This window comes from Acomys minous, assembly GCF_964271855.1.
Source record: "Acomys minous genome assembly, chromosome: 4".
Taxonomy (NCBI): domain Eukaryota; kingdom Metazoa; phylum Chordata; class Mammalia; order Rodentia; family Muridae; genus Acomys; species Acomys minous.
In genome coordinates, this window is record NC_140486.1 from 43,152,778 (window position 1) to 43,176,641 (window position 23,864).

At 41.5% G+C, this 23,864-nt stretch overlaps 1 protein-coding gene and 1 long non-coding RNA gene across 5 annotated transcripts in view; both read left to right on the forward strand.

Moving 5' to 3' along the window:
• The window catches only part of PPP2R2B (protein phosphatase 2 regulatory subunit Bbeta), a 405,554-nt gene that overhangs the window by 38,989 nt on the left and 342,701 nt on the right, over nucleotides 1–23,864 (forward strand). The window lies entirely within an intron of this gene.
• Nucleotides 7,853–15,638, forward strand: LOC311595805. Its single transcript, XR_014778576.1, has 3 exons — nucleotides 7,853–8,061; nucleotides 8,767–8,909; nucleotides 15,511–15,638. It is a non-coding gene; the product is annotated as an uncharacterized lncRNA (long non-coding RNA).

The following is a 23,864-nucleotide window of genomic DNA, read 5'->3' on the forward strand; positions in this document are numbered from 1 at the left end:
TCTCTAATCCATGCAAACACAAACCACCAAATCCTGCTGCTTTTGCTCTCCATGGTTTCTTACTGCGGCCCCTCATTTCTAGTTTAAGCAACCCATTCTTCCTGCCTGAGATCTTTAACAGTCTCTCTCTCTCTCTCTCTCTCTCTCTCTCTCTCTCTCTCTCTCTCTCTCTCTCTCGCTCTCTCTCTCTCTCTCTCTCTCACTCTCTCTCTCTCTCTCTCTCTCTCTCTCTCTCTCTCTCTCTCTCTGTGTGTGTGTGTGTGTGTGTGTGTGTGTATGCATGGGGGTGTGTGGGGGTGTGTGTCTCATGCTTTCTGTGTGTCTCCCTTTCTGTGTCTCCGCCTCTCTGTGTCTCTGTGTCTCTGTCTCTTTCTCATGCTCTCTCTGTGTCTCTGCCTCTGTCTCTCTGTGTGTCTAACTCTTTGTGTGCCCCTCTAGTGCTGTGTGTGTGTTTTTCTTTCTAGTGCTCACTCTTATCTCTTCCTGACGCTCTGTGTCTGTCTCTTTCTGCTTCTCCACCTCTCTGTCTGACTGTCTGTCTGACTGTCTGTCTATATCTCATTCCCAATTAACCAGAATGATCTATTCAAAGCATAAATCTGATCTGCTTGTGCCCTCTTTCCACTTTAAAACCCTTCCTCATTACCAACAATTAAAAAAAAAAAAACCAGAGCATCTTATTAAGGGTTGCCATGGTTAGTTGTGATCATGACCTTGATTGGATAGAGAAATACCTCTAGGAGTGTCTGAATGGGTGTTTCCTGAGGGTTCTGGGGGAAAAAAATGAATGACTTAATTGATTCATTCAAAATGTGAAAGGACTGATCAGACATGCTGAGACTGTAGAAGGCGGGACCTGGATGGATGGAGTGGGTGGGGATGTCTTTGGGAAGTCTTTGGGAATGACTTTTACCCTTTCACTTCTTATTTTATGGCACTACTCCACTGCCTCTCTGATGTGCACTTCACCATGCTCACTATGTGAGAGTGAAACCGCTGCAATTGCCATAATCACTTGAGTTGATTATGCTAAGTATCCTAACACATCCACACAGTGACATGCTGGCAATCAGCAGTGTATTGGTGACTTGTTTCACAACCTGCTGTTAAACTTCTTAGCTCCCTTTCTGCTCTAGAACATGTCTATTATTGTAATCCCAACACATACCATGCTGCTTCTGGCCTTCTTGTCTTTGTTGACATATTTTTTTCCAGAACTGAGCATTCATTCTGCTTATCTTCTTTTCATGAATTTTCACCTTCTCTATTAGTTTTGCTTGGTGACCTTCTCCTCTAGGAAATATATTGCCAACAGCACAAAAGGCCTGGTTAAACTCTATCTTCCCACAATTCCCTGAGCTAAGTTCCTATCCACTCCTTCCGGGTATGTTAGCTCCATGTGTATCTGTGGCTGTGGCTGTCTCCTGACTGGCAAGGACCAGATCTTCTTAAGATTTTATTTCTATTTCTTTATTCTCTCCTTTTTCCTTATAGTTTCTATGGATAGTTTTACAAAAGCTTAGAGTTATATGTTATTAGCTAATGAGCTTTTTTTCCTTGTGCACCCGAGTATATAAGAATAGTGTTATATACTAACATGCTTTTAATTTTGTGCAAACAGTATTTGAGAACAAAGACAAAGCCATGTAGTGATGTATTTAGTTGCTAGAACATGATTGTGAATTCTAAAAGTCAACATCTTTACATAAAGTATACTTGCTTTAACTTAGGGGCAGGAGTCATTGTCTTGATTCCCAAATTTATTCAACAAATGACCACTATATAGAGCAAATATGAGAAAATAACATGATTGTATTTCTTCTTATATTTTATTCTTTGTTTTTATTTATTTTTTGAGAATTTCTCCTCCCCCCCCACCCCATCTCCGTGTTTTAATGTTCACCTTTCTGAAAGCAACATGGTTTTTGGTAAAGATAGATTCATTCTAACTTAACATATTTTGAACAGGAAATTTGGCTAAACACATCATCCCCAAACATGGGCTGTGACTGCAAAGAAACAGAATATCAGATTAGTACATCTATTGCACGTTGTGAAAAAAGGGAATCCCTCTGTTGTCTCCCAGCTCCAGAAGGCAATGTGTCTCACTGGCTATGCAAGCTCTTCTCACTCCAGCCCAGGTCTCTATGTTCAGACTTAGTACATCCATCATTGTGTCCTTCCAGGATTTAGAAGTCTCATGAAACACCATTCCAGTAGCTGTATCTCTAGGATTTGAGTCTAGAAATGAATTTAAGGTGTGATCTAATAACAGTCAACAACTTGATCGTACCGACTTCCACACGTCATGAATATGTTCATCACAAAAGAGCAGGATGAAGTCTCTCTGAACAGCACTAACACTGTGATCAGTCAGGTATTATAGGGATGCACATTCCAGGTGACAGAAGTATGCAGGCATGATGGAAACAAACACCAATCTTACTGCACATGGTGTCTGGGCACGCACTAAAAGCATACAGTTAGTAGGGTCCCATTTTATGTTGAAAAAAGTGAGGGCTGATGGCATTAAAGACCTCATTTTGATGCTAAGTGTCCTGACTTACTACAATGTGGTATGAGAGAGGTAAGCCAATGGTAAGATTCAGAGAATCGCAAGCTGGATGGCTTACTACTGGAGGGGTCGGAGACAACTTCATCAATGGCATGGCCTTTGACCTATGCATGGAAAATTGGGTAGTAGGTTTAGGCCCTTCAGAGAGGAAAGGGCAGAGCACTCTAAGCAGAAGAAGAATCTTGCCGGAAGATACATGGCACATACAGTACAAAGTAAAGGAATCAACCATTTGGCATGCCATCATAATACAATCACATGAGCTTTCTTCTGGATCTATACACAGTAAATGAAGATATTAGAGCAGAACAGTAATGTAGGGTGTACCCCACTATAGCTTAAAAGATTGACTACAACAGCAGAATCTGGAGGTTTAGCTATATATACCACAAACACCTATTAAGAGCCTCATATATTGCAGACACGTGATTGTATATAGCGAGAAAGAAAACAAAAATATTTTTCCTCATGGATTTCTGATTACAGGACACAGGCAATTTTAAAAGACAATATAGATGTTTAGTGTATAAGTAAACACACTGAGAGACAGGCAGATAGATAGAAAAATAGATGATAGATGCATTGATAGATAGATAGATAGATAAATAGATAATACACATACATACATACATACATACATACATACATACATGCATGCATACATACATACATGGTAGATAAACAGATCTTTATGTTTGCATACAATTACATAGTTTTTTGTTATGTGTATGGTAAGTTAGAAGAAGGAAAAAATCAATCAATACAGAAGTGGAAAGTTCTTAATTAGGTGGAAAAATGTTTAGAACTTTAAATCGGGTTGTAGGGAACAATTTTGGGGGGACTGTTTCACATGAGCATATATGAACTACGTAAGACAATTATCAGCTTGGGTAAAGAGTATTATGAGCCATTGGTGTACTTGCTGTATTTAAAATGCAGTAAAGAGGCCAAGTGGTTGGACTGAACTGAGAAAACACAGTGAGATGAAAGGCATGCAGAAGGAGCAGAGGTCGTGATCAACCACCACATCCCATGCAGAGATGTGGCATTGTATTTCTAAAGAGGTGACTGGTCTCTTCGTGGACAATATCTGACAGGATAAGAGCCAGCAGGGGTGAAGCTATGGGACTGTCATTACAGGTGGTGCCATCTTGATCTGCGGTCAGCTGTAACTAGTTGGTGTGGTCAGTTGTGCTGGCAAATTGGATACAGGACGAGTGTGAGAGAAAGGGAAGGTTGTAGATTGTACCAAACAGTGTGTGGACTCAGCACTAACTGCTATTTGGTTTTCTATGCTGCTGGGTTTATGTTTGTATATGTGTGCATATGTATACTTTTATATACTGTGGTTATAGGCCTTTTATACCAGGCTACAACAAGTGGGATTTCCTTCTGATGGATAAATGGGTGACCCTGTGAAGTATGTGCTTGTGGATATATACATACCACGCTGCTTTTGATTAACACTTCAGCTTTTCAGACGGCCTTTGCATTCCATTTTATGCTCACAACATTCCTGTCATGGGATGGCTGGACTGAATATTAAAATAATGTATTAAATTATTTTAAAATCTAATTATCTTAAACCACATGTATGTGAGGTTGCATCAGAAAGGCAATTACTGTAATAATAATTTCACATTTAGAATACTTTTAAATTGGTGGCTATATTCATATATGTGCCCAACATATATAACATATAAGGATATGACACACACATATATATATATGGATAGTGTATATGTTACACATAACATATATAAGGATATAACATATAAGGATGATCTATGCACCATTAAAATTAGTTGAAATATTTAGAATTTCTTTCAAATATTCTAAAATATTTAGTTTGTATCTGAAACACATGTTTTAAATTTTTTGAGTTTTTGTCATTTATCTATATGCTAAAATGTATATAGCTGAGATCCTCTGCTGTTGAAAACTGACATATCTAAGGTATCTTCATTACTGACTTTAATTTTCCCTTCTACCTCATTTAAAAATACATACAAACATGGCAATTCTAAGCTAATTTTTGGAAGTTAAAAACACAAAAGATATATTATTTTTCTTAGATGAAACATGAACAATGTAAGGATTCACAAAGTGTCTTTCAGGATAAACACAGAGAGAGAGAGAGAGAGAGAGAGAGAGAGAGAGAGAGAGAGAGAGAGAGAGATGGCCAAAAACATACATTAGAAAATACTATAAAGCAAGAGATGGAGTCAGTATTAAAAAATTATAAACATTTATTCTAGACTTTCTCCCAGCCAGGTAACAAAAAAAAAAAAAAAAAATAGGACAGAGTCACTGCTATCGACAGCATTGAAGCTCAAAAGTTGCCTAGAAGGACATCTGTTCCTGGCCCCTAGTAATAATGACCGTTTCTCTGGAGTGACAGAGAAACTAATTTCAACTACTTAGGGTGTTGAAATTCCCCCTTTGCCAGGTGACTGTGGCCAAAAACAAAACAGCACATTCCCCAAATCAAGTTTATGCCATTGGTCACTTAGCAGCTGGTTGAAATAACACCCATCAGGCACACATGTGGGCTGCATGGTTTTGGTCATCAGCATTACCAGCCATGCCCTGCTTCCATCCCCTACTGAGGGTTCCCTTCTGGTTAGATGCACCCTGATTCTTTCCAGACCTAAGAGGAACTTCAATTTTTTTTTCAAGTCTACGTATTACTTAACAAAGCCATTCAATTTCTTCTTCCTCCTGATCTTCTGATTTGTCCCTTGTGGGTTTGCCTAATTCCAATGTGGGTTTGCTTAATTCCAAAGAGGCCATCTATGAGGGCAAGATAATGACATGTAGCTTCATAAACAAAGGTAGCAATAAACTAAGTGGATCCTTAAGAGCTTTCAAACAATATATAGCGATGGGCCCTATAGAGCACAATCTTATAACATTTATTTGTGTAGATACTATATCCCTCACACATCAACCAATACCAGGATTGCAACAGTGAGATCTAAGGGTAACTCAGGAATATTTTCCCCTGCTGATGATTAAATAAGAAGTAGGGGTCTCAGATATAGTGACCCCTATAACTTCCTAGAGGCCTATTCTGACTCAGGTCTCCTGTTTGTCACAGAGAAGCCTCCACCCACAGTTTCTCTTTTCTTTGCAGGCCTTCTGTCCTCTTGCCCCTGCCCCCCACTCTTCCTAGGTCTGATCTCCACCCTTACTTCTCTCTGCACTCCCTCTCCTACCTGGAGACTCCTATTAACAGGGTTTGTGGAGACTGAAGATAATACCCTCTCGCTAAACATGAATCCTAGTGGAGAGAGAACACCAACCCACCCACAAAAACTTCGATCCAAAACTTACCCTGCTTATAAAACATGCAGGGATAAAGATAGAGCAGAGATTGAGGGAATGTCCAACCAATACCTGGCCCAACCCAAGACCCACCCCATGGGAAAGAGCCAACTCCTGACACTGTAAATGACACTCTGCTATGCTTGCAGACAGGAGCCTATCAGAGTTTTCCTCTGAGAGACTCCATCCAGCAGCAGTTTGAAACAGATGCTGAGACTCACAGCCAAACACTGGGCAAAGTATAGGGAGTCTAGTGGAAATTTGGGGGTGACAATGATAAAATGACCTAGAGGTGACTAGAGCTGCACAAGAGGACCAACAGAACCAACTAACCAGGGTCCAGGGGGGCTTGTGGAGTCTGAAGCACCAACGAAGGACCATGCATAGACTGGATCTAAGTCCTCTACATAGAGGAGCCAATGGGCAGCTCAGTCTTCATGTGGGTCCACTAGTAAGGGAAGCAGGGGCTGTCTCTGATGTGGACTCTGTTGCCTGCTTTTTTATTACTTCCCCCTGGCGGGGCTGCCATGCCAGGCCACAAGGAAAGAGGAAGAACTCAATCCTGATGTGAATTGATGAGCTGGCGTGGGTTGGTAGCGGGTATGCCCCTTTTCAGAGGAATAGGTGAGGGAGGAAAGAGAGGGAGGGGATCTGGGAGGAGAGGACGGAGGGGGCTATGACTGGGATGTAAAGTGAATAAATAAACTAATTCATAAAAATTTTTAAATTAAAAGTTAAAAAAAAATAGAACTAGCCATCATAGCGAAGTGTTCCAGTTACCTGACCAGAATCTAGGGTTCTACTAGTTGGTCTGCTGTTTGGCAAATGACCATGTTACTTTGGCAAGCGATCAAAGAGAATCTAGAATGGCATTCCCTCCATGGAGGATCAACAACTCACCAAGGATTGTTGTGCAGAAACAGAGTGTGATCTTTTCCTCCTGCTGGGCTCCAAGGAGTGCTCTAGGAGAGATCAGCAGTAACAACCTAGAGCCAGCTCAGGGTTTGGCACATGTATGTGGGTGTCAGAGAGTGACTGTGGAGGAGGTGACCATTATGTTTTGTCTGAAAGAATATGATTTTGATAAATACATGGAACAGGTCATTCTATGTAGAAAAGCAGCTTGATCTATGCAGAAAGCAATGGTCTCGAGTATATAGTAACCAACAGTGAAAAGCCCTATTTGCTGAGGATAAGTGATGAACTCTGGCAAGAATGAATCTATGAAAATCGTCTCCAGGGTGGGACTTTCTGAGTAGACATTTAGGGGCATGAGTTAGAACCCCAAGAAACAACAAAAGATGTATAAATTCAGCAGTATTAATTTGTCATGAAACTTGACAACTATTTACTATGCTTGTATAGATATTGCACATTCCCATTCAGGTTCTAATGGTCTAATGGGTGTCAATCTTCCTGGTTACAGATGCTTGTATTGCACACATGAATGAAAGTGGTTCTTTGGGAGGAACTAGCCATTCATTTTTATCAGTGTTCAATAAATAATGAACATCAATCTAAAAGGCTGTTCTTGCAGTTTCCACAGACTTTAATAAAGCTTCATGTCATTTATATTGCCTGCATAGATGGTCTCTCTGGAGTTAAGCAAAACCACAAGAGACAAATTGGAAAATTTGGAAGAACAAGAAATTATATGGCCTTTTAAGTAGTATGTAGACTTGAAAAAAATTTTAAGTTCTTAGGTCTGAAAGAATTAGGGTGAGTCTACCCAGATGGGAACCCTCAGTAGGAGATGAAAGCAAGACATGGCTGGTGATACTGATGACCATGTTTTATGCAGCCCACATGTGTGCCTGATGGGTGTTATTTCAACCAACTGCTAAGTGGTCAACAGCGTAAATGTAAGTAGGGGGTGTGCTGTTTCATTTCTGCCAAGAATCACCTGCGAAGAGCGAATTTCAATTGGTGAAGAGCCTTCATCAGATTGGCCTGTGGATGTGTCTGTGGGGCATTTTCTTGATTAATGATTGATGTGAGAAGAAACCAACCCACAGTGAGCACAGCTAACCCCCCTGGACAGGTGGTCCTGGATTACATAAGGAAGGGGGCTGAGCAAGCCACAAGAAGCAAGCAGTAAACAGAAGCCCTCTGTGTTGAGTTCCTGCCCAGTGGCTTCCCTTGATCATGGACCACAACCTGTAAGCAAAACAAAACTTCTCCCCAAGTTATTTTGGATCTTGGGTTTTATTGCAGCATAGACTAGAACAGGAGATCTCGGGCAGGGTTCAACACCTTCCCACGGCTACAGATTGTTCAGATGGTGAAGCATCTTTGCAAGGAAGCTTTGTCCCAAATCACCTCTGCTTTGCCACCCCTACTGACTCTAGTGGAAGGTGAGGACCAAAGGGGCCTTTAGAAACCTTTCAGTTGAGAGGTTCTTTGTGTGCAGTCCCTCAGTAGAAAGGGCTAGAATTAAAAACAAGACACCCATCTTGACTGTAAAATTTACAGGGCCCTCAAAAGATAAGTAGTACTGTAACACACTGGTTATGAAGGGACTTGGAACTTATTTGCAAACTTGGGGTTCTCTCTTATCCTACTGCTCTGGTCCTCCTCCTCAATTGGCCAGTCATGGTAGCAATTTCCTGGTCTTTACCGTGCCACATCAACCTGGTTCACTTCCTTGCTGACATATAATCAATCAAATACAGATAGGTCCCCCTGAGGAGACTACCCCAGCAATGGTTTCTTAACCTTGGTGACATGTTAAACCCACTCAAGGAAATTTGTTCTTTAAGGAAATACCAATCCCTAGATCTCTCTCCAACCACATAAACTAGAAACTATGGGGAAAGGCTTGGGTGTTGGTATTATTTTTACTCCTTGGTGATTGTTACTTGCAGCCAAGGCTCCAAGTCACTCTATAGGAGGAAGATCCTGCCTTGGTAGAAAGCATCAATCATTGTCGCTGCCCTAAGAATGTGGACATCTACCTGGACATCATCCTTACCGCCTTCCTTGTCATCAGCCTCCATATCCTACACTGGTTTGTACGACTTTCTATTTCTTTGATGGAATGTTTTGTGGGTGGAGGAGCCGTATCTTAGTTTACATGCCATTGAATCCACAGGATCTAGCTAGTGGATGGAATCCAGTGGGCAGTTAATACAAATTTGCTCAAAATATCACCAGGATCCTGCTCTCGTCTCCTCTTGGCTCCCTGGTCCATATGAGTGCTTAAGGAAATAATTCAGACACGACACACAGTGCATAGTGTAGAAAATGGGTTGTGTTTTAAAGAGTAAAGTAAAACCTCAAAGAGTGAGAGTGGGAAACATTCTCAAGGCACAGGAGTGAAGGCTTGTGCATAGGACATACTCTCAAGCGTGAGAGAGGCAGTAGCCAAAGAGGCCGTATGTCAGTCTAGTTCAGACAAGCTTTCTGTTATTCATGAAGTCTTCTAAAACAGACAGCTTTTTCTAAAGGCTGGTTTTCTGTGCCATTAATGAAGGGATACTGGTATATTTGTATTTGTTCTTTATCGGGAAGCCTCCACCTCAAGCACTGGGTGCTTCCTAATGCCGTGACCCTTTAATACAGTTCCTCATGTTATGGTGACCTCCCCCCCAACCATAAAGTTATTTACTGCTACTTAATAATGGTAATTTTGCCACTGTTATGAATCATAATATAAATATCTGATATCCAGGATATCTGATATACGACCCCCTCCCAAGGGGGTCACGACCTCCAGGCTGAGCATCACTGACCTAGATAGTACTCTGAGATGTTCAGAGTGTCATGTCTTCTCATCTCATGTTGGCCTGTTACCAGAGTCTTGGAGCTCCTGTTGCTAGTTTTACAGTCTGCTAGTTAGCAGAGAGAGGTCAACCCCCAATGACCTTCAAGCGTGCTAATATCTTCTGTAGCTACTTAACAAAAGAGTGAATGAATTCATCTCTAGAAACTGTGCCAGCCGTACACGTATACAGCTTTTCCTGTACAGGAAAGCTGTCAGAACCACATACTGGCTTTTTAGTGAAGGCTCTGAGGCTTTGCAGACATGTTTCCTTTTTAAAAGGCCCTCACTTCTGGGCCTCATTCTGTTTTAACAGTTACCAGTGGTGTCTCATAAGCTTGGCTTCCTGGAAGCCTTGGGGTCAGTGAACGATGAGAAGAAAGGGCAAGTGAAATGAAGCCTATTTTTATCTATTTCTGGTATTATTCATCTTGGAGAAAAGAGTTTAGTATCTAAAAAAAAAACAGACAAACAAAAAACAGTTCCCAAACCACAGCGCTGGAAGACACAAGGCGGCTCTTCTGGCTGCTTACTTCTCCAACACAGGGTGTTTTCAAAGGGGTCTTGACTGAGAGTTCTGTGAGAACTGGAAAGCTGGCACAGTCAGCTTGCTATTTTCTAGAAGGGCTGGGACTGTACATGTAAACACAGGTGGGTTTTTTTCAGGAAAAGCCTTGTATAAAGGAAGCCCACATATTCTGTCTCATCTGCCCAAGCAGAATGTGCCGGCAGATGGGATGACGCATTCGCTTCCTGTGCTGGCAACTTATTAGCCTCCCCTGATTTTCAGGCTCAGCTGAGGGTATTCACTGAGAGTTCCTTTCCAGGCAGGTGTCCACGCTTCCAGCTGCAAAGGTGTTTGGCTTTGCTCATCTCTTCCTAAAGGGGCCTCTGTGAGTGAGGGTCGCCTCCCTCTACTCTACTGCAGGTCTGTAGAGAAAATAACTACAACAAAATAAGAATTTTTTGTGTTAATTAAAATACCAGTTCTGGGAATAAGATAGAATGCCTCTAGGGCCTTTGTATATGGTGTGCAAAGTGAAGGGGAAGGGAAGCTGTGTTTTGGAGTGATGGGTCTTGTCTTGAGCCTCTGGGTTTCAGTAGAAAGAGGGACGGAAGTGGGGTGCAGAGATCCTACTCCCTCCCATTTCCCTAGTGTACAACTCAATTATCTGCTTGACATTTGTGGTTTCTATTTATATTTCATTGAAATCAAGGTTTATATAGCTTTTAATGGATGCGGGGGTAGGTCTAGGAATCCATTCATTGAGATGCTGCAAATGAAAATCCACCATTTACATTTCCTGAAATGCTTATAGCTAAGGCTCTAGGCTTTTTTTTTTTTTTTTTTTTTTTTGGTCTGTAGAGACATTGTTAGGTTTCACTAAAGTATCCACTTTACTTATAAAAATTAGATTCCATGTATTCTTTAAGTTTTACTACATTGTATCACTGAATCTGCCTTCTGCTCAAAATAACGAATATGTTGATGGATTTTTCTCTTTTCTTACTCCAACTTTAAATGTATTGCTTTGCAAATGTTAACGTGCTCCTGAAACAAGTTGAGGCCCAGAACACACATTCAAACAAGGCCTCTGCTTGTTTCTGCTTGAGCAGGTCCTGGGCAGGACTGGAAAAATTGCATTTCTAGTGAGTTTCCAGAGGACCCTAATGCTGAAACTAATGCACGCAGGTCCAGCGCTTGTATGACAAGCAGTCCAATGGGGCTATCAACAATGTGTCAGGCATAGGTGAAACACTACATCTATGGATGTAGTAATGTGCAGAGAGTCTCTTGCCCAAGTGCCTCTGGGAAGGGCTAGCCACCCTCGGGAGATGGCCTGCAGCTTAAGCTAGTTAGCCAAAACAAGGGATCAAGTCCATGCTGCCTGACGAGGCCGGTGACTCACATAACAGAGGGTTGAGAGAAGGTATTTTATTCAGTGACCTACAAATGGAAGAGCCTTAAAGACCAGCCTCCCAACTCTAGGGGTGCTGACAGAGAGAGGTGGGTGAATGCAGAGGAGAACTGTTCCTGCCCACGCACTTTAGGAGGACACTTATTTGGGTTCCCTTTGTGGTCTAGTGCTATTCTGGCTATGAAGACTGGTAAGTATCCTCAGGCTAAAGGTTAAGGCTGCAAAGGAAATATAAAAACAGAAATGTCCGACCTTTTCATCTCATCCAGGGACTCTCTGAGATACCTGCAGGACCAAGTGAAGAGACAATGTTTAATCAAAAGTTGCTCTCGGGTTCCTGAAGAATAGCCAACCGGGGTCCTATCTACAGCCAACTTAGCTCAAGACTTAGCTCAATGTAGTACCTGGCTCAATGGCTTCTGAAGAGTGTGTGTGTGTGTGTGTGTGTGTGTGTGTGTGTGCGCGCGCGCGCGCGCGCGTGCCTATGTAGATGGAAGTTAGAGAGCAGCCTCTGGCTGTTGTTGTTCAGAAGCTGTTCACTTTGATTTTGAGACAGGGTCTTCCACTAGACCCTGCTGCGGCTCACTCATTAAGCCAGGCTGGCTGGCTAGCTAGTGAGCCCAGGTATCTGTCTGTCTCCCCGTCCCCAGCTCTAGGATTGCAAACCACACCTCCACATCCAGTATTGAACGTAGGAACTAGGTATCAAGCTGCATTCCTCATTTTTCCTGTGCACTGAACATTTTACCGAGCTGTCCTCCCAGTCCCCCAACTCAGTGCTTTTTAAGAACAATTGACTAAGTGAAATTGGAGGGTTTGGGATTTGAACTGAGTACTGTCACCAGGGGGCAGAGTAGAGTGGCTTCAGGAAGGGATCTGAGAAGCAGTAGGCCTCCCCAAAATTCAAGCAACCCATTGCCTTTCAGGCCAGGGCCCATGGCTGCCCATGGCTGCTGCTGGGTGTTCTTGTGAGTCAACAAAGCTTTGTTTAAATACCAATAACCATTGGAAAGAAGCAGGTGGCCTGCAAATCTAACAACTGAGGCCGATCCCAGCAGAAGTGGATTTGGGAAGACCTAGACGTTTGGTGGTGGATGCAGGCTTGCGTTTCAGTCTCAGAATTTTTAAAAACCACAAACAGAAGTTCAAAAAGATCAAGAGATTCACCCCCCCCCCAAAAAAAGTCATAACCATTCTGCCAGAGGTCAAGAAAAGGCACCAACTTGGCACTGTCAAAATGGGACAAGCCTACAGAGAAAAGGGAAAAAAAAAAAAAAGCTCAGGGACCCATCACTCACCTGAAGCATGCTGCCTGAAGGAGATTAAAATGAGTGGATGGAGATGATGCAGAGGAGACAAGCTCCATTCCCTCTGTGGTAACACTGGCTCCACACAGGAGGCCCAGGGTCCCTTCACCTACTTCCTCCAGGAGCCCACTCGGCCATAGAGCCAGACAGTGGTGTCCTCTGTTACTTGCATACTTTTTATGCAAACTATATCCCACACATATCACATGGCATATATAAACCTACCCTGCACTTGCACACACTTTTCATGTTTATGCTGGGTCCCATAACGACCTCCCAAAGTCAAAATTCCCCCTTTACTCATAATGTCAAGCTCAAATATGCCTAACGCTGCTTTCTAATCTACCAGTTAGATTTCTCCCTTTCTTTGGGAACCCAAGAGCATTTTCCATTATGAGCCCAGCTTAATTAATATCCACGTGAAGCCATGCTTGTGAGCACATTCATATATACATCCTATTGTCACTGATCTCGAAAACAACTGAATTTTAAAAAGGTCATTTATCTTAATTCCAGGATTCCCATGACTCCTATACAGTTGCCAAAAATTGTCATTAAGCATCTTTGTTCGTTTACCATGATTAAAGAAATGAGACTCAAACCCTGACTTGGAGCAAACCGAATCATGGCATGTACCTCACAATTTATTTGGCTCAGTTTAAAGAGCTACCAGGCAGTCCTATGACAGAGGATGCTAACATATTCTTACTAGCACCCCTGGAAAGCTCACTGGGGGAGCTCTTGTGTTCTTCCACTCCGAGGCTTGCAGCCTGTGCTGTCTTATGCTCGTTATTCCTGACACGTCACTTGGGATAGCCTTAGTTACATCCTGTAGGTCTTCTCACAGTCTTGGTAACTATATTGGTAGCTACATTGTGTTTTCCTCTGAGTCTTCATAAAATGAACCCCAGCATATAGTAACTACTATGCTAGAAATAATGGGCTTAGGCCTGCGGTAAGGCAGGTGGGAGGTTAGAAAAGACAGCTTTTGTTCTTTTATAGTATGCTGGAAGTGCGTGTAGTTTCTAATTCAAATCGGCACACTCCACCTTAGAGAATTAGCTCTCAAAGGGGAAAGCCTGCCACTGGTTATGTTCCCAAGTATAATTTGTGTTTCTTTGTAGCCCCCGATGCAATAGAAAGTGTAGCTTTTACTATAGACAGACCATTTATTCCTTCACTCAACAAATAATAATTGACTACCTCTCCATGCCAGACAGTGCTCAGTGCTGGGGCTACAACAATGAGAAAGGCAGGCACCATCCTGTTTAATCTTAATATGAATCCTGATTGCCATGGGAACCAAGAATTGGGACGTGAAATCCATTGTGAAAATTCAGAAAAAAAGCCCTTCTAAAGAAGTGGTATACATAATCTAAGACATGAAAAAAACTGCAAGACAGCCAGATAAAGGCAGGGATGGAGTATGGGCTGGTGTTTGAAAGCTGTACCACTACCTCAAGGAAGTCTCTCTGCACTGCCTCCATTATGGGATGCTCCCCAGCGTTGTTCTCAAGCATTCTGTATATAGTTCATGCTTGCAGCCTTCACCTCCCGTATTATATTGTCAGGATGTGTTGTCCTTCTCAACTAAACCTGGAAGACCAAGAGTTGTGTCTATTTTTTTTTATCAGCACTGTATCCTGTGTGTATAGCACATCCCAGTGCCGGGCATGAAATACATTGACTGATGTAACCTGCTCATGGCCTTAGAATTCACCATTTCTGTGCATGACTTCCAAGCTGTCAACCTGCACTCCAGGCTGGAATGCAGATGGAGAAGGCATTGCAGGCAAAGTTGCCAGCACAGGAATGAATAGTCCTGGGAGCAGCCTAGGGATGTTAGAGTTGGTGGATAAAAAAACCAGAGCATCTGTCTTCCACCTTAGGTGGGGTGAGTTTCATGGTCTATAAGCCGCTTAAGATCTTGCATCTCACACTAGTAAACTGCTTAAGTGTTGCTCGCAGGCTTTCTTCCTTTCCCCTTTCCTCCTTCACTTCCCAGTATGCCCTGGGATGACTTGCAAATAAGCCAGTCTTCGTTTAAGTCTGGACTCAGGACCATACACTAAGATAACTCTTACTAAGGTCGTACTGAATGACAGGATCTCTTAATGACTCGGCTTCTTATTTGCTCTGCTAAGCAGGGTATGCTATCTGAGCGTTCACCTTCTCCCTGCTCCTCTGAAAATTGCTCTCGTTAACCTTGCCAGCTTGTTAGTTAGCTCTATGATGAAAAAAAAAAAAAACCTCCCCGCTTGAGGTGTACAAAGTGGTTGAAATGGATCATTGTCCTGTCACATGTCCGTCTGGCCCAGTTGGGACAATTGGGGTAAGAATTAGACAGCTGCAGAGATGTTTTTTGACTGTCTGCCTTGACCTCAAGAACTCAACAGCCTGCTCAGCTATTCCTGCAGTAAGGAAGGGCATTCCCAGAGGGAAAGCGCAGTGCTTTTAATGAGAGGTAGTTTGCTGTAGGTTGCACACAGCTCCTAGGTCTGCTTCTGCTTCCTGACTTAAATAGCCAGTCTGGGTCCTTAGAGGGAGGCCACCAATGTAAGGAAACAGAATCTTGTTCATATGTGACTCGCATCTGAAAAAGGTAACGTGGAATGTTTTTAGCTGACAGGACAGTGACAGTGATGGCGGTCAAATGAGGAGGATGGCTAACGTTACTGATTCCTCACAAAGGAAGAAGCTTTGCCTACACCACCTATTCAAAGCCTCCTAATATTCCTATGTCATTGTTCCTATCCTTTTTTTTTTTTTTTTTTTTTTTTTTTTTTGCAAATAATAAAGCTGATGCTGAGGGGAACTTCACACAGTATCAGCTCAGTCAAACTGATGTCCTGGAAGCCACACGCTGGGGCCTTTGAGAGGGCTCCGCAGTTAAGAGCACTTCCTGCTTTTGCAATGACCTGACTTTGGTTCCTAGCACCTTCATGGCATCTCAGGACTGTTCCTAACTCCAGTTCCAGGAGATTTGATATCCCTCTCTGGCCTCTGTAGGTGCCAGACATGAGCACAGTGCACATACACACATACATGCAAAACACTTGTACACATCAAATAAAAATAAAAGTCTTTTTAAAATTGTTTTAATTTAAAATTTTTTAATTATACTCTGCATATGTCCCTTTAAAAGTGTGAATTTAAATGTTGACCTAGACATATGCCATACTTTCTCTTGCTTGGTATTACTTCAAAATAAGAGCATCACTACAGCACCCCAGCTAGTAATGGCCAATGGGGAGTATCTGCTCCCACTTCAAGAGTCTGCAATGAAGTGCCTCAATATCCCTCTGGGATGAGGTTGGGGTTTTCTTAAGTAAGAACTTGGAGCTTTATCCTAGCTCTATCTCATTGTGGGCCCTCTGCTCTAAAATTATTAGTGAAAAAAAAAATAGTCAGTGGAGCATGGTTTCCATGGCAATCTGATGTGATGAGGTACCCTTCTCTTCCCTAGAAGGAGTAAGTTACAAGTGGCCTAGTGAAGAGTGGGGACTCTTACCTCCATCAATTAGAAACAAGACTTCCCTCAGTATGGTGTCCCAGCACTCAGAAGGTGAAAGCAAGAGGTTTGCCAGTTCAAATCTAGCCTGGGCTACCAACTGGGAGCTTGTATAAAACTCTTAAGATCTGTAAGTGGAACTCAATGGTAATGCATTTGTCTGGCATGCATGAGACTTTGTTTATCTTCTTACAAGATAATCTGATAAACAGAATTTCAATTATTCAGTATTTCTCCCATTTGATAGAGACAACAGAGGCCTGTAGAAAGTAAGCACAAATACTCAACACACAGAGACGTACCCATACAGACACACTCACAGACTTACACACACACACCCAACACACAGACATACCTAACACAGAGACACAGCCCGACACATAGGCACACACCTCTACATACAAATATATACACACAGGCACACCCAGACATACTTACACACAGAGACAACCACACCCACATTCCTCTGTACACAGACACACACAGAGAGACACACAGACACACATACCACTACAGGTACACACCCCCACACAAACATACTTCCACATAGACATACCCTCACACACAGACACAGGTGAGGAGCCTGGATGTTAGCCCCATATAGCAGTGGCAAGATGGTGTTGCCACCTCAGCTTCCTTCCGGTGTGGAAACAAAGCCAGTAGAAACAGAAAAGTTGCAATGTGTCCTGAGCTGCCTAACTATCATGAGTTTCTATTGAGAAGCATTCATGGAAAGAACAAGAAATTTCATAAGCTGAAAGTAACAGTGTTGACCCTGAAAAAGATAGAGGTGTTAGAATTGTCTGGCAATGATTTTAAAGCATCCATCAAATAAAAAAGTCTCCAATGAGTGAATCTAAATATGACTGAAACAAATCCGGAAATGCTCAGCTAACACAAAGACAAATCAAAATTTTAGAGCTAAAACAACTCAGTAGCCAAAAGCAAAGCAAAGCAGAACTAAGTATGCATGCTCAGAAGTGGAGCGAAGGGGTGCTGGAGAGCAGTGAGGGGTGCTGGAGAGTGGTGAGGGGTGCTGGAGAGTGGCGAGGGGGTGCTGGAGAACGGCAAAAAGCACTTCTCTTGCAGAGGGATTGGCTTTGTTCCCAGCACCTACATGGGGTGGCTCACAGCTGCCTTTAACTCCAGTTCCAGGATCAGACACCTCCTCCTGGCATCTGAAGGGCTATAAACTCATGAAGGGGCACATAAATACACATAAGTAAACTAAGTCTTTTTAAACACAATGCAAAAGACAGAGATGGTTTCCTGAAGTGACAGAGCAATAGAATTATTAGGACAATACAAACCACGATGACACATCTGCTGGGATGACTGTCATTAGCAAAAGTGTTGACAAAAAATGTGGAGGAAAGGAAATGACTGTACACTGTTGGTGGGACTATAAAGGAGTACATGATTATGGAAAACTGAGTGAATATTCCTCAAAAACCTGAGAGCATAAGAGAATTACCAAGTGACTCAAAAAAAATCTATGTTTTAGTATTTACTCAAAAATCTCTAAATCAGTTTGTTAAATAGCTACCTACACGTCCACGTTCATCGCAATGTGATATACAACAGTTGCAGAATCTGTCCAACTGTCTTCAGATGAACAAACAAGTGAAATATACCTAATATGGTCTGTGCATAAAATTAAATATTAGTCACCCTCCTTAAGCAAAGAAAAATCTGGGGCTGGAGAAATGGCTCAATGCTTAAAAGCATTGGATGCTCTTCCCCATAACTTGAGCTCAGTTCCAGCCAACACATGATGATTCACAAGCTTCTATAATTCCAGCCATGCGAGAGCCAATATTTTCTTCTGGCTAATAAGGGCATTGCACACAGTAGTACACAGACATAGGTGAAAGCCAAACATATACATACATACATACATACATGTATAAAATAAAAATAACTTTTTACTTTTATTTAAAAAAAACTATGAGGAAATACATTAAATGAAATAAGTCAAGCACAAAAAGACATTTATTATATTTTCTCACTTAATGGTAAAGCAAAAGCCAGTCAAAGCCATAGTAGAAAGTAGAATAAAAGTTATTAGAGGATGGGAAGTGAAAAATATAAGCTGGTTTCCAAAGGGTACAGAAGCATAAAGATGGAAGAAGGCACTCCGTTTAAAATCTATTGCACTGCATATAGCTACTAGCTAGGTGATTCAAAATTGCTAAGAAATAGTGCTTCAAATGTCCTCAGCACAAATACAGGATAAATATTTGAGATAATGATATGGCAATTGGTTTTTTAAAAATTTTTTATTAATTTATTCTTGTTACATCTCAGTGGTTATCCCATCCCTTGTATCCTCCCATTCTTCCCTCCCTCCCATTTTCCCCTTATTCCCTTCCCCTATGACTATTCCTGAGGGGGATTACCTCCCCCTGTATATGCTCATAGGGTATCAAGTCTCTTCTTGGTAACCTGCTGTCCTTCCTCTGAGTGCCACCAGGTCTCCCCCTCCAGGGGACATGGTCAAATGTGAGGCACCAGAGTACGTGAGAAAGTCATACCCCACTCTCCACTCTACTGTGGAGAATGCTCTGTCCATTGGCTAGATCTGGGTAGGGGTTTAAAGTTTACTGCCTGTATTGTCCTTGGCTGATGGCAATTGGTTTGATTTAATTATTTAATAATAGATTTATAACACTATACACTATGGAATACATAAATACATATAATTATACATTTACAGTGAGATAAAGAAGTTTAAGCAATGAAGAAGAAATTGAGACATTCTCTGATGAAGAAAAACTAAGAGTTTGCCACCAATAGACTACCTAAGGGAAAGTCTCTAAAAGACGAAAAGAAATAAGGAGGCTTAGCCCATGAGAAAGAAGACAATGTGTAGGCCTGTGGGTCTCGACCCACGTCAGGGTCAATTTACCCTTTCATAGGTGTCGCGTATCAGATACCCTGCATATCAGATATTTACATTATAACTCATAACAGTAGCAAAATTATAGGAAGTCGCAGAAAAGATAACTTTATGGTTGAGGCTCACCACAATATGAGCTGTACTAAAGGGTTGCAACATTAGGAAGGTTTAGAACACCTAATGTAGCACAAAGACTGGGAAAATATGGAGATTTTTCCACTTCCTGTGTTTTAGGTCATATTTCATAGTTGAAGCAAAATTGTAATATTGCCTAATATAGTTCTAAACATATATTGCAAAAATATTAAAAAATAGCTATAATTGAAAATAGAGTAATATAAGAGGGAGGAAGAGGGAACGGGAAGATGCAAGTGAGGGGATAACAATTGAGATGTAATCTGAATAAATTACTTAAATAAAAAAAGAAAGAAATATAAAGACAGGAATCTACACTTCACTAGAACTGATAAAACAGCCAAAGCATTAGATTGTGATGTCCAAGAAGGCATTTTATCACTTGCACAAAGACATATACTCAAAAACACTAGCTGTGACCTCATGTAGTTTAGTGGGTAGAAGGCTTGCTGAGCACGCGCAAAGCCCGGAGCTCTGTATCCTGTACATGTTTACATGATGACATGTGGCATGCACATGTAGTCCCAGCACTTGGAAAATTGGTGGGAAGTTCAAGTTCATCTTGAGAACAAGTTTAAGGACAGACTGGACTGCATGAGACACTCAAAAAAATAGAAAGGGAGAGGAAGGGGAAAAGGGAGTGAGGAAGGAGGGAAGGCAGGCATGCAGGCAGTACGACAATGAAAATCTAGGGCCTGAGAGATGAATCAGTGGCCACGAACACCACACTGGCTGCTCTCCCAAGGGACCGGGTTTGATTTCTAGTACCCACATGGTGGCTCACAACTGCCTGTGACTCCAGTTCCAAGGGATCTGATACCCTCTTCTGGTTTCCACAGGCACCAAGCATTCACATAGTCATAGACATGGATGCAAGCAAAGCACTCATACACTAAAAATAAATCTTGTTTTAAAAGTAGAAATCTGGGTGGTAGTGGTGCATACCTTTTAATCTCAGCACGCAGAGGCAGACGGATCTCTGTGAGTTCGAGGCCAGCCTGGTCTACAAAGCAAGTCTAAGACAGCCAAGGCTACACAGAGAAACCCTATATCAAAAAAACAAAAAACAAAACAAAACAAAAAAGTAGAGATCTAAAAAATGTTTACATATCTTACAGGTATGAAAAAACAGAAAACGTTAAAAAATATAAGTAAAATGACAAACATAAGCCCTAAGGTATTAAAACTAACAATCATAAATCTCAATACATCAATTAAAATGAAGAAGGGGCAGGACTCATTTTCTAATAACTGAATTATATGGCATATAAGAAACTCACTTCACATATAGGAATATGAGTAAACTGAAAACAAGAAGTTGAAAAGTACATATGTAAACAGAAGTTAGTTGTAAAGAGAAGTGACACGTTAATATCAGGACAAAGGAAACTGCAAGGAGAGAGAAGTGCCACTCACCAACCCTAAACACGTGCTAATCACACAACAAAGCTGCAAACTCTATTAACTAAACCAATATTGTTGCAAGAAGAAACAGACAGCTCCTTATGCATAGCTGCAATGGTCCTGTGTTTACATTTGATAATGCAAATAGACAAAAAAAAAAACCAGTAAATATGTGCAAGAATGTAACAGCAATCAGCAGGTTATCACATCTTTCTTAATATTTTTCTCTGCATACATTTTAAAAGCCTCAAATCCAACATAGAAGAGTGAATATTTTCAAGGGCCTTTGGGACCAAGACAATATCCAGCACAATAAATCAAGTCTCACCAGGTTTCGTATAATTCAATCATGTGGAGTGCATTCTCTTGACCACGCTGAATCAAAACGAGAAGTCAATACACAAAAGATGAGAAACACTTCCCACTGCTTGGAAATGAGGAAACACCTTAAGTAACCCATAGAGCCCAAGAGGAAGTCTCCAGGGAAATAAGCGTAGCAAACGGAACAGAAATGAAAATAAAATGCATCAAAATTATGGAATATGACTGACACCAGGAGGAAAACTTATAGCACTAACTTCAAATTATCAGGAGAAAGTCTCAAATCAATAGTCTAAGTTTCTGCCCCAAGACCTGGAATAACAAAAATAAGCTCAGAACAAAAATATCAGGGAAAATTATTGATGCAGACATGGGTGAGATAGGAGTAAAGCACACACTGCGTGGCTGGCTTCAGAAAGTGGTGGTTTTTCTGCCTGTTGCTAAATTGTAGGTCAAAGTGGAGAGTAAGTTCTGAGCGCTCGGGCCAGCTCTGGCAGAGGCTGTGGAGTTCTCATCCTGGGCTGATTGCTGGCCAGCTTGTGGGTCAGTGTTCCCTTATTGTCAGTTTGCATGTTGGTCACGCCAGCCTGTATATTCAGTTTCTCGGTTCTGCTGTCTAGCGTCCCTGCAAGGACACTGCAAGCAGATTGATGAGCAGGCTTGGGCAGCTGAGTTAAGGAGAGAGGTGAGGCTATGGAAGAGAGGTGTGAGGGATTCTCACGCATTGGAATGCTCTGTACCTTCATCGTATCTCTATCAACATTTTGGTTGTTCTTTTATGATGTAGTTTTGCAGCACACTGCCATGAGATAAACCGGGCAAAGGGCACCAGGTATTAAATATGCTGTACTACTTTCTCTACCTGTTCATGCATCTGATTTTTCCTCAATTTTGAAGTTTAGTATAGAAAACCCAAAGAGAGGACCCTCGTTATCGCGGCATATAATGCCAGTGGAATTCTCAACAACCACAGTGAGGGCTGGCAAATCAAGTGAAGTAATTGACTCTGCTTGGGGACTAGGACAACATACAAAATGACAGTGTCGAGACCCATCTTCACAGGGACTAGGAAGTCACTACTCAAGACTGCCAGCTCCTGGGAGACTGAGCACCTTAACCTGCCTAGGGGTAGTGAGGAAATGAAATACAGACACTAAAGAATCAGTGGGGTCCCATGAGCTGTGCAGGCTCTGGTGGGGCCATACATACAGATGCCACCACCAAGGACCTCAGCTTATTTACTAGCATGGCAATGGGGCAGGAAGTTAACTGCTCTCCATAGCAGGTGTCTTAAATAAGCAGTCTCAGGCTGTAAACGTCTGGAAGGTGAGAAGTAGTTTTTGTGCATATTGCTGTTACCCACAAACACTTGGACCAGAGAAAGCAAGCTTTTCTATTTCTGAGCCTGATCCACATAGGGAAAGGCACTGCCGATTTTCTAAGGATCTGAGTTTTCAGTCCTTGTTGTGGCTGAATTATGAATTTTAGTATGAAAAAAATGATATTGAATTAAAGAGTCAGTGCTGAGTACTGATGGCCAGGTGCTCAGTCCACTCCAGAGCGGCTCCACCATGCTTCTCATGCTGTGTTGTAGGCTTGTTTTCCTTGATCAAATACAAAGGTGAAGATGCTGTTGTCATAGAGACGGTGTGCTACCAGAAAAGTATATAAAGAGCAATAGCAAGATTACAAAATGAAAATCTTGTTTCATCTACTTTTCTTGGTCTTTACATTTTTAATGGGGGTGGATGAGTGAGATGGTGTCCATAGGATGACAGTAATCATTTAAAAAATGTCAACAGCAGTTGACATTCCAACTCTAAATCCAATGGGAAGTTCCACACAGTTCAACCCCACCCTCACCCCTTGGTGAAGAGCTACAAGAGGTCAGTACCTACTACAAGAGGGAGAAGGGCCCTTCCTTCAGGGACAGTTTCTCACATAGATTGTCCAATCCCAAGTGGTCACCCCTGGGCACATGTACATATAAGCAAAGCGAAATGGATTCAACAGATTAGTGTATGTATGCCTATATGTGTGTAAAAATGTGTGGGACAATAATGAATAAGAGATCATGAATTTTGGGGAGTGCAGAGGGGGAATTGGATGGGGAGAGATCGGCATAGGAGTGATGCAGAGGCAGTGCTAATGTGTGAAGTTCTAAAAAGAAGTAAAACTATTAAAAAAATTTTCAGGAAGAAATTAATTTGCAAAAAAAAAAAAAAAGAAAGAAAGAAAAGAAGACTTCAAAACAAAGAATAAGGAAAAGGAACTTTGCCTGCTTAATTAGAATATAAATTTAGCCTACATTTAAGTGTATCCATATGGCACTGGAACCAAAATAGATAAATAGTTCAATGGAACAGAAAGGAACATGCGGAAATATATTGATTATACATAGGAACTTGCTATATGAAGTGAAAAAAAAAACACTCAAAATTACAGGAAGGGGAATCTTTATTCAGGACATTATTATAATATCTGGGCATCTGCTAAGAAAAATAAAATTAGGAGTTGTATCCTAACCTTATATAATCTATAAAATAATTAATTCAAAATAGATCAAGGACCTCAATACAAAACCTGAATTATAACACTCTTGGATGAAAAAATAAACTTTACATAAGATTTGTTAATAGCTATTTGGATGTGATATTAAAACAAAGAAACTAAAGATAAATATAGACATATTGGACTAATTCAAAA